General features: G+C 42.0%; 1 long non-coding RNA gene across 2 annotated transcripts; it reads right to left on the bottom strand.

Moving 5' to 3' along the window:
- Positions 1 to 317: 317 nt before the first annotated feature.
- On the bottom strand, positions 318 to 1591 carry LOC123481872. 2 transcript variants are annotated; one of them, XR_006657409.1, is made up of 3 exons: positions 1245 to 1591; positions 673 to 816; positions 318 to 470 (listed from the first exon to the last, which is right to left on the bottom strand). It is a non-coding gene; the product is annotated as an uncharacterized LOC123481872 (long non-coding RNA). The 2 variants fall into 2 exon arrangements; XR_006657410.1 differs by having other exon boundaries at positions 318 to 464.
- Positions 1592 to 12148: the final 10557 nt, after the last annotated feature.

The following is a 12148-nucleotide window of genomic DNA, read 5'->3' as shown; positions in this document are numbered from 1 at the left end:
TTGTACACCAGCTTCAAACAACTGAAAAAATATATATTTTTGGTTATTGAAAATATATTTCACAGAGATTTAGATGGTACAACGATTCTCTACACTATACATTGCTTGTTTTGTCACATAACCTGAAATTAGGCAAACTATAAGAATTTTAGCTTTTTTCCCCCACAACTAGACTGGAAAATACAATCATGGCGAGTGATAGTAACACTGAGCTGGACCGGGGAGCTGGGTAGAGGCCCTGCTAGTAAATCACCTGCTTTATGGCACATCTCTGTCCCCACAGACAGTCCATAAACGTAAGATTATAGCCCTCTTACCAGCTGGGTCCTCCACAGTATTTATGCCTGCTGGCTGAGAGAGCATGACAGATCCCTCTGCACCTGTCTTGTACTCAGCAGGGGGAGTTAGGACTGTGTACATTCGTCTGCCTGGCTGGGATGAGGATGGTGTTATCCCTCCATCTCCTGAGACTCAGAGCAAATGAGAAAGAAAGAACATTAGCTATACTGTAAGTGCTGGCGGTTGGTTTGGAGGTGATTGTATTGTAGGCTATATAATTTCCGGAGTGTGACACCAACTTAGTTGGAAGTAATAAAAAGTGGCAGCTCCGGGAACAATATTTCTCATTCAATAGAGCATAACTCATATAATGTAATATGAAACTCTACTTACCAGTGATAGTGCCCTCCTCCTCTAGGCCTACTTTTAGTTCCACAGAGGACTTTTTGAGAACAAACTCAGCGGGTGGAGAGCTGGGTTCTTTCTCAGGCTTGGGAGGTAAGGGGTACAGCCTCTGAAGAACTTTAGACTGGAATACTGAAACATAGTTCAAATTCTTAACTTTCATTTCACATTGCTGGCCATGTCAAGTACAAGCCATCTAGGCTACAAATGTGTTTTGCTAATTACACAAATTAAATGGAAATTATTTAATCACAATAACTAGTAGCTGATAGATCAAAGTAAAATTCAAAGAAAGCATAAATACTTGATTAAAATCAGAAGCCTACAAAAACAAAAGGGATCCAACGTATTCAACGATGTAAATCATACATCAGCGAAGGTATCACAAAACCACGCGGGATTGATAGGTCAACTTGGCGTTAGCGAACACTCACCGAGTTGCGCGAGAGTAGCCTGTCTGGCTAGCAGGACAGATAAACTAGCTATAAGTACAGACTTTTAAAAACTAGCTACGTCTGGTGTTTAATGTTTCAGCAACGATAGAGGTAAAATGTACTTACCTTCTTTCCTATGTGCCATATCACTAGATTTAACTCGAATGTAACATTAGATAAAACACACCTGTGAGAAATGCTAATGTTCCCAGCTAGCTAGTTAGCATTGCTAGCTACTATCAACCCTGCTAGTGGATGTTTTGCAGCTTTGTTTGGAACTTTTGGTATGACACCATCATTTGCATCACTTGACAAATCATGCTCCGTTACTAGTGAAATAATTTCGCTAAATATCATTATGTGCACAGCCGCGACAGAAAAGAACCAAACAAGCTGCAGCACAGACCTCAATCATCCACACATGAGTAAGGAACCACAGTTTATCCATATTGACCAGATACTCAAGTGGCCGCTCTAACAATGTGAAATGTCTTCAAAAATGGAAGGCAGTCGGGAGGAGGCAAGATCAGGTGGGACCATTCTAGCCAATGAGAGGGCAGATAAGCGTGTGAACAACCGGCACAACTCCACTATAAAGTGTTTTTTCTCAAAGTTTCCGGGATGTCAAGTGTCCTACTTATATCAGTACACTCGTAACAACTTAAGCATTACGAAACTTATATTCGATCAAATAAGCCTCACGTAGGAAATAAGTCATTACATTTTTTGATGACCAAATTTTAAACACTCGTTGATCTCCATACAAAACCTCCTGCTTGGTGAGCGAAAATAAACTAAAAAACGCCACCTGCTGGAGAAGACAGATTTGGGGACCTGTCATCCCTCTCGCTTCGCTTCTTCCTCTCTGAAGGAACTGCCTGCCTGACACGGTGGCTGTCTGTAGCCTGACCAACAGCGCCCCCTCTGGTCGCATCCAGTAACATCAACTCCATCGACATCCGCAAACTAAGCCAGCTGTGAAGAAGGGTTTGACAGCAGCGCATGGACACCGCGATGTGAATATCAAATAGCTCAGCATCAGGACCAGAGTGAGCCTAGTTTGGAATGCGCGCACCCTCTAAACTTCGCTGGAAACGTCAGCATGTGAACAGGATTTGAGAAGGAGGAATTACATAGAATGTCAGCTCTGAAGAAGGTAACATTTTTTCTCATAATGTACCTCTCAAGTCATAGTTAAAGGCTATTAGAAAAGTCTAAGGGTGTTGGGTTAGCAATGTTGACAGCGCATGGATTTCGGTGTGTTTGAACAGTCAGTGCGTTAAGCATACCCATAGATTAAGTCAGTTGGGAAATGGGTGGGTCTCAGCATCTTACCTCGAATTTGCTGTATGACTGATCAGTCTAATTTCATATCCACTGATGAGGAATTTTGAGAGATGATTTTGTTAGGAAAGATAATGCACTACTTTTTGAATGATCAGCAATTATTAATTTTCCCCTGCATCCTTCCTAGAAATAATCTCATTTGAATGATGTTGCAGTGTAGTGCAGGTGTCAATTTGTTCACCAACACCACAGTTCTCTCTGGTTGCTGCTGCATGTGCACAATTTTGTCCTGGAGGAGGATAGTGAGAGATGGGAACTTTCTAGGCAGAAAACAGCCTTTTTTGTGAGGTATTAACCTCTGAAATGCATGCCAGGCTGATCTCTCACAGTGCATCACGATCACACACACTCCTGTGAGCAGCTGGCAGACATGCAATGTGCTGCTGCTATCTGTCTGTGTGGACTATACTCAGTGGTAGCAGTGGTGGTGTGTACACGCTTGCCTTGCAGGGTGTCAAAGGAGAGCTCGGCTCAGCTAGGGAAGGGAGGCAGGCCGGCAGCGGTGTTTGAATAGTCAGTCTCAGTCTCTCAGTGAGAAGCTGAGAAGAAAACCTGGGTAAACATGTTATGTAATGCTCGGGTTTTGAGGACACACTGAGAAAAGCCAAGTATTCAACAACACTATCTGGGACAATAATGATCTACAAGTGCACACTGTGAGGTTTGTTTGTTTGCCACTGATCACTAGCAGCAAGACTAGATGTATTCCCATGAGGGGTGTATACACCCCTAAATTACATATAATCTGTGAATTAGGTTACATCACTTGGGCTGCGGCTGGTTTATTGGAAATGCACACAGTATGATATTTGCTATTGTCAGGTATGATGATGAGTCACTAAGGCGACAGTCACTAAGGCGACAGTAGTTAGGATTCACAGTTTGCAGATGCAAGTATTGATGCCCACAAAAAAGCTATTTTGTTGTGCAAAATTGGGTTATTGAACACAATGGGAAGAAGTGCTGTAAAATGCCTGATGTACCATTGGTACCGTAAAGTCAACTATCTGTTTGCACAGAGACAGCACATAGTGGTTGACAGAGAGTTGTAAGTATCCCACATACCAATGAGCCTGTCTTAAGTTTTTGTTCATAGTAGCCCACGTGTCTTTCTTCAATGACAGCCAGCTGCGCGCCAGAGAGGCAGAAACTAAATTGCAGCGTCATGTCTGTTTCTCTCTAGATGAACAGGGAGGTCCGCTGCAGTCGCAACATGGAAACTGCATTTTCTAACATGTGGAAATATAGCTGAGAGAGACAGAGAGAGAGAGAGCGGTTTGGCAGAGCCCTGTAGTGACAGCCAGGAGGCAAGCTCTGTGTAATGAGATGAAGTGAATGGAAGAGGGGGGCGGACCTGGAGTCAAACGAGCAGGGAGTTATCAAGATTAGCGAATGTCAATTATTGGGGTGGGTGGGGGGGTTGAGTGTGTGTGGTTGGGTGGGTGGGTGTGTGTGTGTGTGTGTGTCAAGACACCAATTTCTCATGCAAAAAGATGGCGGGACTTACAGCCAATAGGCAATCTGCCTGGACACTATTTATCACTCTTCCAATCACCTGCTCTCTGACTTAAAATTAGCAGCTTTTCAATGAAACTGTAATTATTCAGATGAGATGGAGAATTTCAGGCACTTCATTTTTTATTTCTCTATCCTAGCAGGCATTTGCCTCATTTCAAAGGAAGAGGGCCTAATTAAAAGCTACTGTATGAAATACTGCACCTCCCCCCCGAACTGTAACTCCTGGGAATTGTACTGTAGGTAGCTTGTTGTTTGAGAGAGTATCATTTAAGATTCTTAAGCAGACAGACTCAGTTACCAGACACTAGTGGGACTCCTGTTTGGGTTCAGTCTTATAGACAGGTGTGATTAATACATGAAAGTTGAAGTGGTGACAATGTGTGTGCAATGATTTCTGGTTAAACCCAAATGTTGTACTACCTCATTATCTCGCTCGGCCCAATTACTATCAACTCCCTTCTCTCTCATACTATCACCCCGGGAGGAGATGTGACACTCTCCCTCGCTCTATTAGTCTGGCTTCAGTAGAGTGCTGCAGACAATTTTGAGAGCCTGGGACTGAGCTGTATGAATTTGGCCATGCGTGATAACTTAATTGTGTGTGTGGTCTAAGGCACTGCATCGCAGTGCTAGCTGTGCCACTAGAGATCCTGGTTCGAATCCAGGCTCTGTCGCAGCCGGCCGCGACCGGGAGACTCATGGGCAGCGCACAATTGGCCTAGCGTTGTCCAGGGTAGGGGAGGGAATGGCCGGCAGGGATGTATCTCAGTTGATAGAGCATGGCGTTTGCAACGCCAGGGTTGTGGGTTCGATTCCCACGGGGGACCAGTATGAAAAAATAAAAAAAATAAAAAAATGTATTCACTAACTGTAAGTCGCTCTGGATAAGAGCGTCTGCTAAATGACTAAAATGTAAATGTAAATGTAAATGTTTGCGGGCACATGTGTAAGTGTGTGTGCCACCACCATTACTGTAGCTAGGTTTAAGTGAGTGACCCTCATTGCAGGCTCCCGGTGTCAGTGTAAGTAAGTGGCATGTAGCCCTAGGTCACAGCTGTCTCATTACCACGTCCATTAACAGGCTGTCTTATCTGTAACATGTTCTTAACACTAATTGCACAGCAATTTATGAAGGCAGTTTGATCTCTTCATAATGATGAGGGTGTTATTACCCTTCATGTCACCAAGCTCCTCATTATAAAACCCCATGACACTGAAAGTTATTAAAGGACAATCTTCTCTTATCCGCATTTGTATTAGTCATTTGGATAGTTGACTTAAAGCTGCAATATGTAACTTTTTGTGCGTCCCGATCAAATTCACGTAGAATAGTGAGTTATAGATCTGTCATTCTCCTTGAAGGCAAGTCTAAGAAGCGTTAGATCTGTTTTATGTGCGCTATTTCTATGCTTGGCGTTCTTACGTTTAGTTTTTGCGTCTTTTACTTTCGGTTTTGTACATCAGTTTCAAACAGTTGAAAATACAATATTTGTTGTTATTGAAAATATATTTCACAGCGGTTTAGATGGTACGATGATTCTCTACACTATACAGTACATTGCTTGTTTTGTCACATAAACTGAAATTAGGCGAACTATTAGAATTTTAGTAACCATGGATATTGTGGAGCGATTTCTGCATATTGCACCTTTGATACTTTAGGTAGAGATAGATGTCAGCGAAGGTCATTGTTTCTGGAACAAATTGGATTTGTGTCTTATTGGTAACAATGCAATGTTAACACTTGGTCTATAGATTTGATACCACTGCAACACTTAAACAAAAGCATGCTTGACTGCACTTCAGAATGATTGTTCTCTCTTTCACTAGGCTGGTTATAGGTGTAATACCATTATCATTGGCTACAAGCCCAGTTCCTTTACAGTCAATACATTTTAGTGTAAAAACACAGCCAGTACTGAAATTATTTAACTCTGTACTTCATGTACAGACTTTGTATAAACTTTTTACAATATGGGGTTTTATCAGGCACAGACTTTATGGGTCCAGTATGAGTTAAATTGGATTAAGATACTGTACAAACACAGAGCTCTGCCTCTGGCTTCTTTAGTCAACAAGCAGTGATTGTTTAAATCTGATCAAGCTGTTCAGTTGGATTTCATTGGCAATTGTTCTCCCTGTGGTATCACTTCTGCTGCTCATGTTCCCTCTACTTTCCACTGTTGAAGAACTAAAGTACAGTACAGTACAGTACAGTTATTCAGCTACAGGCCTAGTAGTCTCTCTTGTCTTTGTTTGTTGATGCAGAAGGTGAATGTGACAGTGCAGTTTACTTTAACAAACTCTATTTCTCTGCAGTGCTCTGCTCTGCTTTGAAAGGGAGAGATTAACAATCAGACAGATGTGAGTAAAACACTTAAACTTTACTGTGGGAACTTTATGGAGGTGTAATGATACTAGAGGCTGAGATGTACTAATATCAGGCTACTAGGAACTAAACTGAACTTGAAAGATAAGCAAATCTAAATAGGGACCTTTGATCGCTTTGAAGTTTAATGCATGCCATAGGTAGTGGATTTGAAACCAGAATGTATTATTCAGAAAATGTACTGCTGTACCTTATTTGTCATATCGTGTAGCGATAAGGAGATAACCAATTTACAAACTCTGTATTTCTACAGTTTTGTGAGAAGAGCGGCTACCATGGGGAATCCTGCCTAGGCCATTATTTAATCCTCTCCACTACCAAGGCTAAAGCCCTAGCCCAGACTTCATCTCACTTAACCTTCATTCAGAAAGACTCTCTCTCTCTCTCTCTCTCTCTCTCTCTCTCTCTCTCTCTCTCTCTCTCTCTCTCTCTCTCGGTTTTGCGTAGGTATTTCGGTGTGAACCTTTATGGACGATACAAACATGGCATAGGTGTTGTAAAATGTACAATCTTAATTTATGGTGCATGAGTACACATGTCCTATCCTGAAACTGAAAGCATCTACACATGAAGTGGAGATATTCTACAGGTGTAGGATCTTAATTTGATCGCCCTGTTGCAGGAGAACTTTCCTCTAATGCAGGAAATTTAAAACTTGTAGTGTATTTGAGGTGTAGCCCTTTCCTGCAGTCAAATGACCTAGTGGCCTCATGGGTGGAATGTTATTAATATTGTTAATAATTTCATAATTAATAAACATTCCTTTTTTTAACACAGAAAATCCAATGTTTCTATGTCAAATGGTTTTGTTATTTTTCAGTCTTCTGTGATGTATATAAAGTCTAATATTGGGATGCAAACTCAAAATGGAATACATTTCAACTCTATATCTTACATGGTACAGGAGTCTTCTTTTTTTAAGCCATTGTCTTTGTGTGTGATTTTTTATTGTGAGGAGAGTGAAGCTTGGTTGAGCTCCTTGTATTTTGTATTGCCGGGTTATTTTCCCCGTGTGCCTTGTTGGTTCCAGTGAGCCTGTTTTGCTCACTGGACTGTTTTGACGTATTACTGCGTAACTCTGTATTCCGGAATAAATCCTGTTATTCTGTGATTTACCCTCCTGCGCCTGACTCCTTCAAATCACCCATCACATTAGGTTTAGGGTTAGGGTTACAATTAGGGTTAGGGGTTAGATTTAGGGTTTTGATTTTTGGTTAGGGTTAGGTTAAGGGTTAGGGTTAGGTCTAGGTTTAGGGGTTAGGGAAAATAGGATTTTAAATGGGAATCAATTGTTTGGTCCCCTTAAGGATAGTAAAACAAACGTGTACGTGTGCGCCTACATTTGTCTGTGTGTGTGAGTGTGTGTGTTTGCGTGTGTATGTGCAGAGACTGGCTTTGAGATTGTCAGTGGATCTGAGTCTCTGCTGGGACGAGATGCGTTTCTGTTGACTACTCTCCTGTTGGTAAACTGTGTTGCATCACTGCATGCAGTGTAGAGGCGTTAAATGAAACTGGGGCTGTGTGCATCCAACCCTGTCTTATTTTCAGGGGACTTTTCAACTAACTTTAGCTTAGTTTGAACAAGTGTGGTAGTGGAGATGCATTCCTGTTTGTGGCCTTGGGTGGAAAACAATTCAAAGCTTTTATAACATTTACAGGCTGTCTGAGATGTAGGCTACTCTTTGCTAGCTATGACTGGGAGAATTCATGCAGTAGTTGACTTCAGGATGGAGGCTAAAGCTGCTGTATCAGTGTCCTATTGAGGGACAAACAGAATGCTGCTGATTTCTATTCATATCGCCTGGCACGGCCAAACTATACTTTTCTTTCTGCTCCTCAAGTACCCATCCAGAGAATACGCAATCAGTTCCTTTTCTATGAGATGCCACTAACACAAAACTGCCATCAGAAAAATAAAAACTCCCTCACACTGAAATAATACAGTGAGGCACTTTTCTGGCATGAATTGGCTTTTTCTACTTTAGTTTTGGGTGTTTGTTTGAGTGTTTGGGTGTTTGTCTGCTCTCTCTTTCTCTCTCCTGAGTGTGTGATTGCTCTTGTGTGACATTACCACTGGTCAAGCTCTCTTTTCATTGGCAGTCTACATTCTATGCTTGTTTTTCCATTGATAGTTTTCGTATTCAGTTAAAGAGGCAATCAGCAGTTGAAACAATAACAAAGCTGGTTCCCCGCCCCTGTTTCTGAGGGATGGCGCTGGAGAAATGTAACCACTCTCAAATTCATAGACAGAGCTATGGATGCAAAGTCTGACCGGCCATGATACAACAATGATAGTTTTAACCATGTTTTGAGGCTATATAGTGTTTGTTTACATTTACTTTGTTTACAAACATTGGAGTAGGGTTCTGCTGGGGTATCACAGTTGAACTAAGCTCATGAGGCATTTATAAGTTATATTATTCAAGAATCAATCTGTAAATATAATTAATTCAAAAGTCCAAAAATGTATGTAGCATCTGCAGATTGCCCCTTTAAGACATGCTTTGATAAAAACCAACAGTAATCTATTGGCCTTTTCCAAGATATTAATAGTAGGGCTGTGGCAATACCAGTATGTCTTCCATGGCAAAAATAAATACATTATGTTTGTTTTCAACATTAGGGAAGTTAAATCTGCTTCGTTTTTTGTGTCCTTGCCACGATACTAACGAGTATCGCGATACTGGTATTGTCCCGGCCCTAATAGACTGTACTCAGGTAGGTGGACAATGCACATACTCATACTTCTCGGAAACCTGCAAGGTGCACAATACACTATATTTTCTCTCATTGTCCTTCTGAGAAAAGCCTCCTGCTGTGATGCATTGGCTTTGCCAGGAAACACAGGACACGGTTTTGTTGCGTTTTCTCCTTGGTTGCAGTGACCTCACAGTTCATCTGATGCAGATGAGGGAGAGACACAGACAGGCAGTATCCAGAAGGCCAATAATGATACTCTGATTCCTTTCTATTTTATCTGCAGCCCCGAAGAGTGAGTAGCCCTTTACGCTTGTACCCTTATAAGGGTTGAACATTGTCACGCCCTGGCTCTGGGACTCTGTTACTCTGGGACTCTGATGTAGCTCAGTTGGTAGAGCATGGCGTTTGCAATGCCAGGGTTGTGGGTTCGTTTCCCACGGGGGGCCAGTATTAAAATATATATAATGTATGCACTCACTAACTGTAAGTCGCTCTGGATAAGAGCGTCTGCTAAATGACTAAAATGTAAAAATGTAAATGTAATGTTGAGCCAGGGTGGGTTGTTTCTATGTGTTTTGTGTGCTAGGTTGTTTATCTAGTTCATTTGTTTCTATGTTGGCCGGTGTGGTTCTCAATCAGAGGCAACGTGAATCAGCTGTTGCTTGTTGTCTCTGATTGGGAACCATACTTAGGTAGCCTGTTTTGCCACAGTGTTTGTGGGATCTTGTTCCGTGTTTGGTTAGTGTCTATTGCCAAGGACGGCACGTATAGTTTTGTTGTTTTGTTCGTGTGATCATTCAAAATAAAAGTATGTTCGCATTCCACGCTGCGCCTTGGTCCTCTGTGTTCGACGATCGTGACAAACATGGCATTTTTGGACACTGATAAGCTCCTAAATTGGAAGGTAGTGGCTGTACAGTAACGTGCTATAAATGACGTCAGAGCTCTGGCTCTGCGCTTCACAGCGCTGTATGGGTTTTGACTGACAGCCGTCCTGAACTTCAGCACCACACACAACAAGAAGTTGCCCCCATCCCTCCTGCTAATTGGGCAACTTTTGCTAATTTTTAGTTGTCTGAGTGAGGGAAATCCTGTAAGTTAAGAGGACTCTATGTATTTTGAAAGATGAGACGTTGAGGATTATAATAAATACCACTTTGATGTCATACAAGCAAGCCAAACACCCGTTAGTCCAAATGTGCACTTCTCATTTACAAATCATAAAAATACAGTGTCATGTTTATGATCACTATGTTACAAGATGACATGGCGTCATACCCTGGGTTGTTCTGAACAGAATGAGCTTATGTTTGTTTATTGTGAAGATATTTTTCCGCCACACACGCACCTGAATGCACTCATGACTCCTTTCTATGCGTACCAAAATTACAATCTGTTTCCCTGAATTGCCTTGTGAAAGCCTAACACTGTAAGATCATATTTTATAATTTAGCTAGTCATGTTGGCAATAGAACAAGCTTTCAAATCGTGCCCACCTAACCCAAATTGTGATTTATAATGGACAATTTTTGGATTGTGTTAACAACAACAGTAATTTTGTGATGGCGGGGATGCATGGTTGTGTTCCAAATTAAACAACTACAAGTGTGCTTGCTCTAGTTCCTCAATGGCACAGCTAGGAGAGCTAAAAAGTTGAAGACTCTTCTTTGAGTGATAAAAGTGCATTGAAATTGCTTAGGAACTGTGCACACTTTGGAGAGGTGTGTGGCCACTTGGAGACACCAGTTAGTCCTGTCACTCAAACCCTTGTAATTTGCACCTACTCCATATTTTCCATGAATAGTCTTATCATGTTACTGAATATATCCAGAGTATTTTCAGATTTTGCTATCAACAAATGTGGCGAAAAGTACAGTGAATGCACAATCAACAGTGTGATGTCAAATCAAATCAAATCAAATAGTATTTGTCACATGAGCCAAATACAACAGGTGTAGACCTTACAGTGAAATGCTTACTTACAAGCCCTTAACCAACAATGCAGTTTTAAGAAAGAATACCAAAAAAAAAATCACACAAACAAATACAATAAAAGTAACAAATAATTAAAGAGCAGTAGTAAAAAATAAAAATAAAAATTTTTAAAATATATAATAAATGTAAAAATAACAATAGCGAGGCTATATACAGGGGCTACCGGTACTGAGTCAACGTGCGGGGGCACCGGTTAGTTGAGGTAATTGAGGTAATATGTACATGTAGGTAAACAGAGAGTAGCAGTGGGGGGGAATGCAAATAGTCTGGTATCCATTTGATTAGATGTTCAGGAGTCTTATGGCTTGGGGGTAGAAGCTGTTTAGAAGCCTCTTGGACCTAGACTTGGTTTTGTCGTGCCCTCTTCACGACTGTCTTGGTGTGCATGTTAGTTTGTTGGTGATGTGGACATCAAGGAACTTGAAGCTCTCAACCTGCTCCACTACAGCCCCGTCGATGAGAATGGGGGAGTGATTGGTCCTCTTCTTTTTCCTGTAGTCGACAATCATCTCCTTTGTCTTGATCACATTGAGGGAGAGGTTGTTGTCCTGGCACCACACGGCCAGGTCTCTGACCTCCTCCCTATAGGCTGTCTCGTCGTTGTCGGTGATCAGGCCTACCACTGTTGTGTCATCGGCAAACTTAATGATGGTGTTGGAGTCGTGCCTGGCCATGCAGTCATGAGTGAACAGGGAGTACAGGAGGGGACTGAGCACACACCCCTGAGGGGCCCCCGTGTTGAGGATCAGCATGGCGGATGTGTTGTTACCTACCCTTACCACCTGGGGGCGGCGCGTCGGGAAGTCCAGGATCCAGTTGCAGAGGGAGGTGTTTAGTCTCAGGGTCCTTAGCTTAGTGATGAGCTTTGAGGGCACTATGGTGTTGAACACTGAGCTGTAGTCAATGAATAGCATTCTCACATAGGTGTTCCTTTTGTCCAGGTGTGAAAGGGCAGTGTGGAGCGCAATAGAGATTGCATAATCTGTGGATCTGTTGGGGCGGTATGCAAATTGGAGTGGGTCTAGGGTTTCTGTGAGCCATGACCAGCCTTTCAAAGCACTTCATGGCTACAGACGTGAGT

Source organism: Coregonus clupeaformis, chromosome 25 (assembly GCF_020615455.1).
Source record: "Coregonus clupeaformis isolate EN_2021a chromosome 25, ASM2061545v1, whole genome shotgun sequence".
Taxonomy (NCBI): Eukaryota; Metazoa; Chordata; class Actinopteri; order Salmoniformes; family Salmonidae; genus Coregonus; species Coregonus clupeaformis.
Note: the sequence above shows the minus strand (reverse complement) of the source record. Positions and strands in the feature narration are given on the sequence as shown.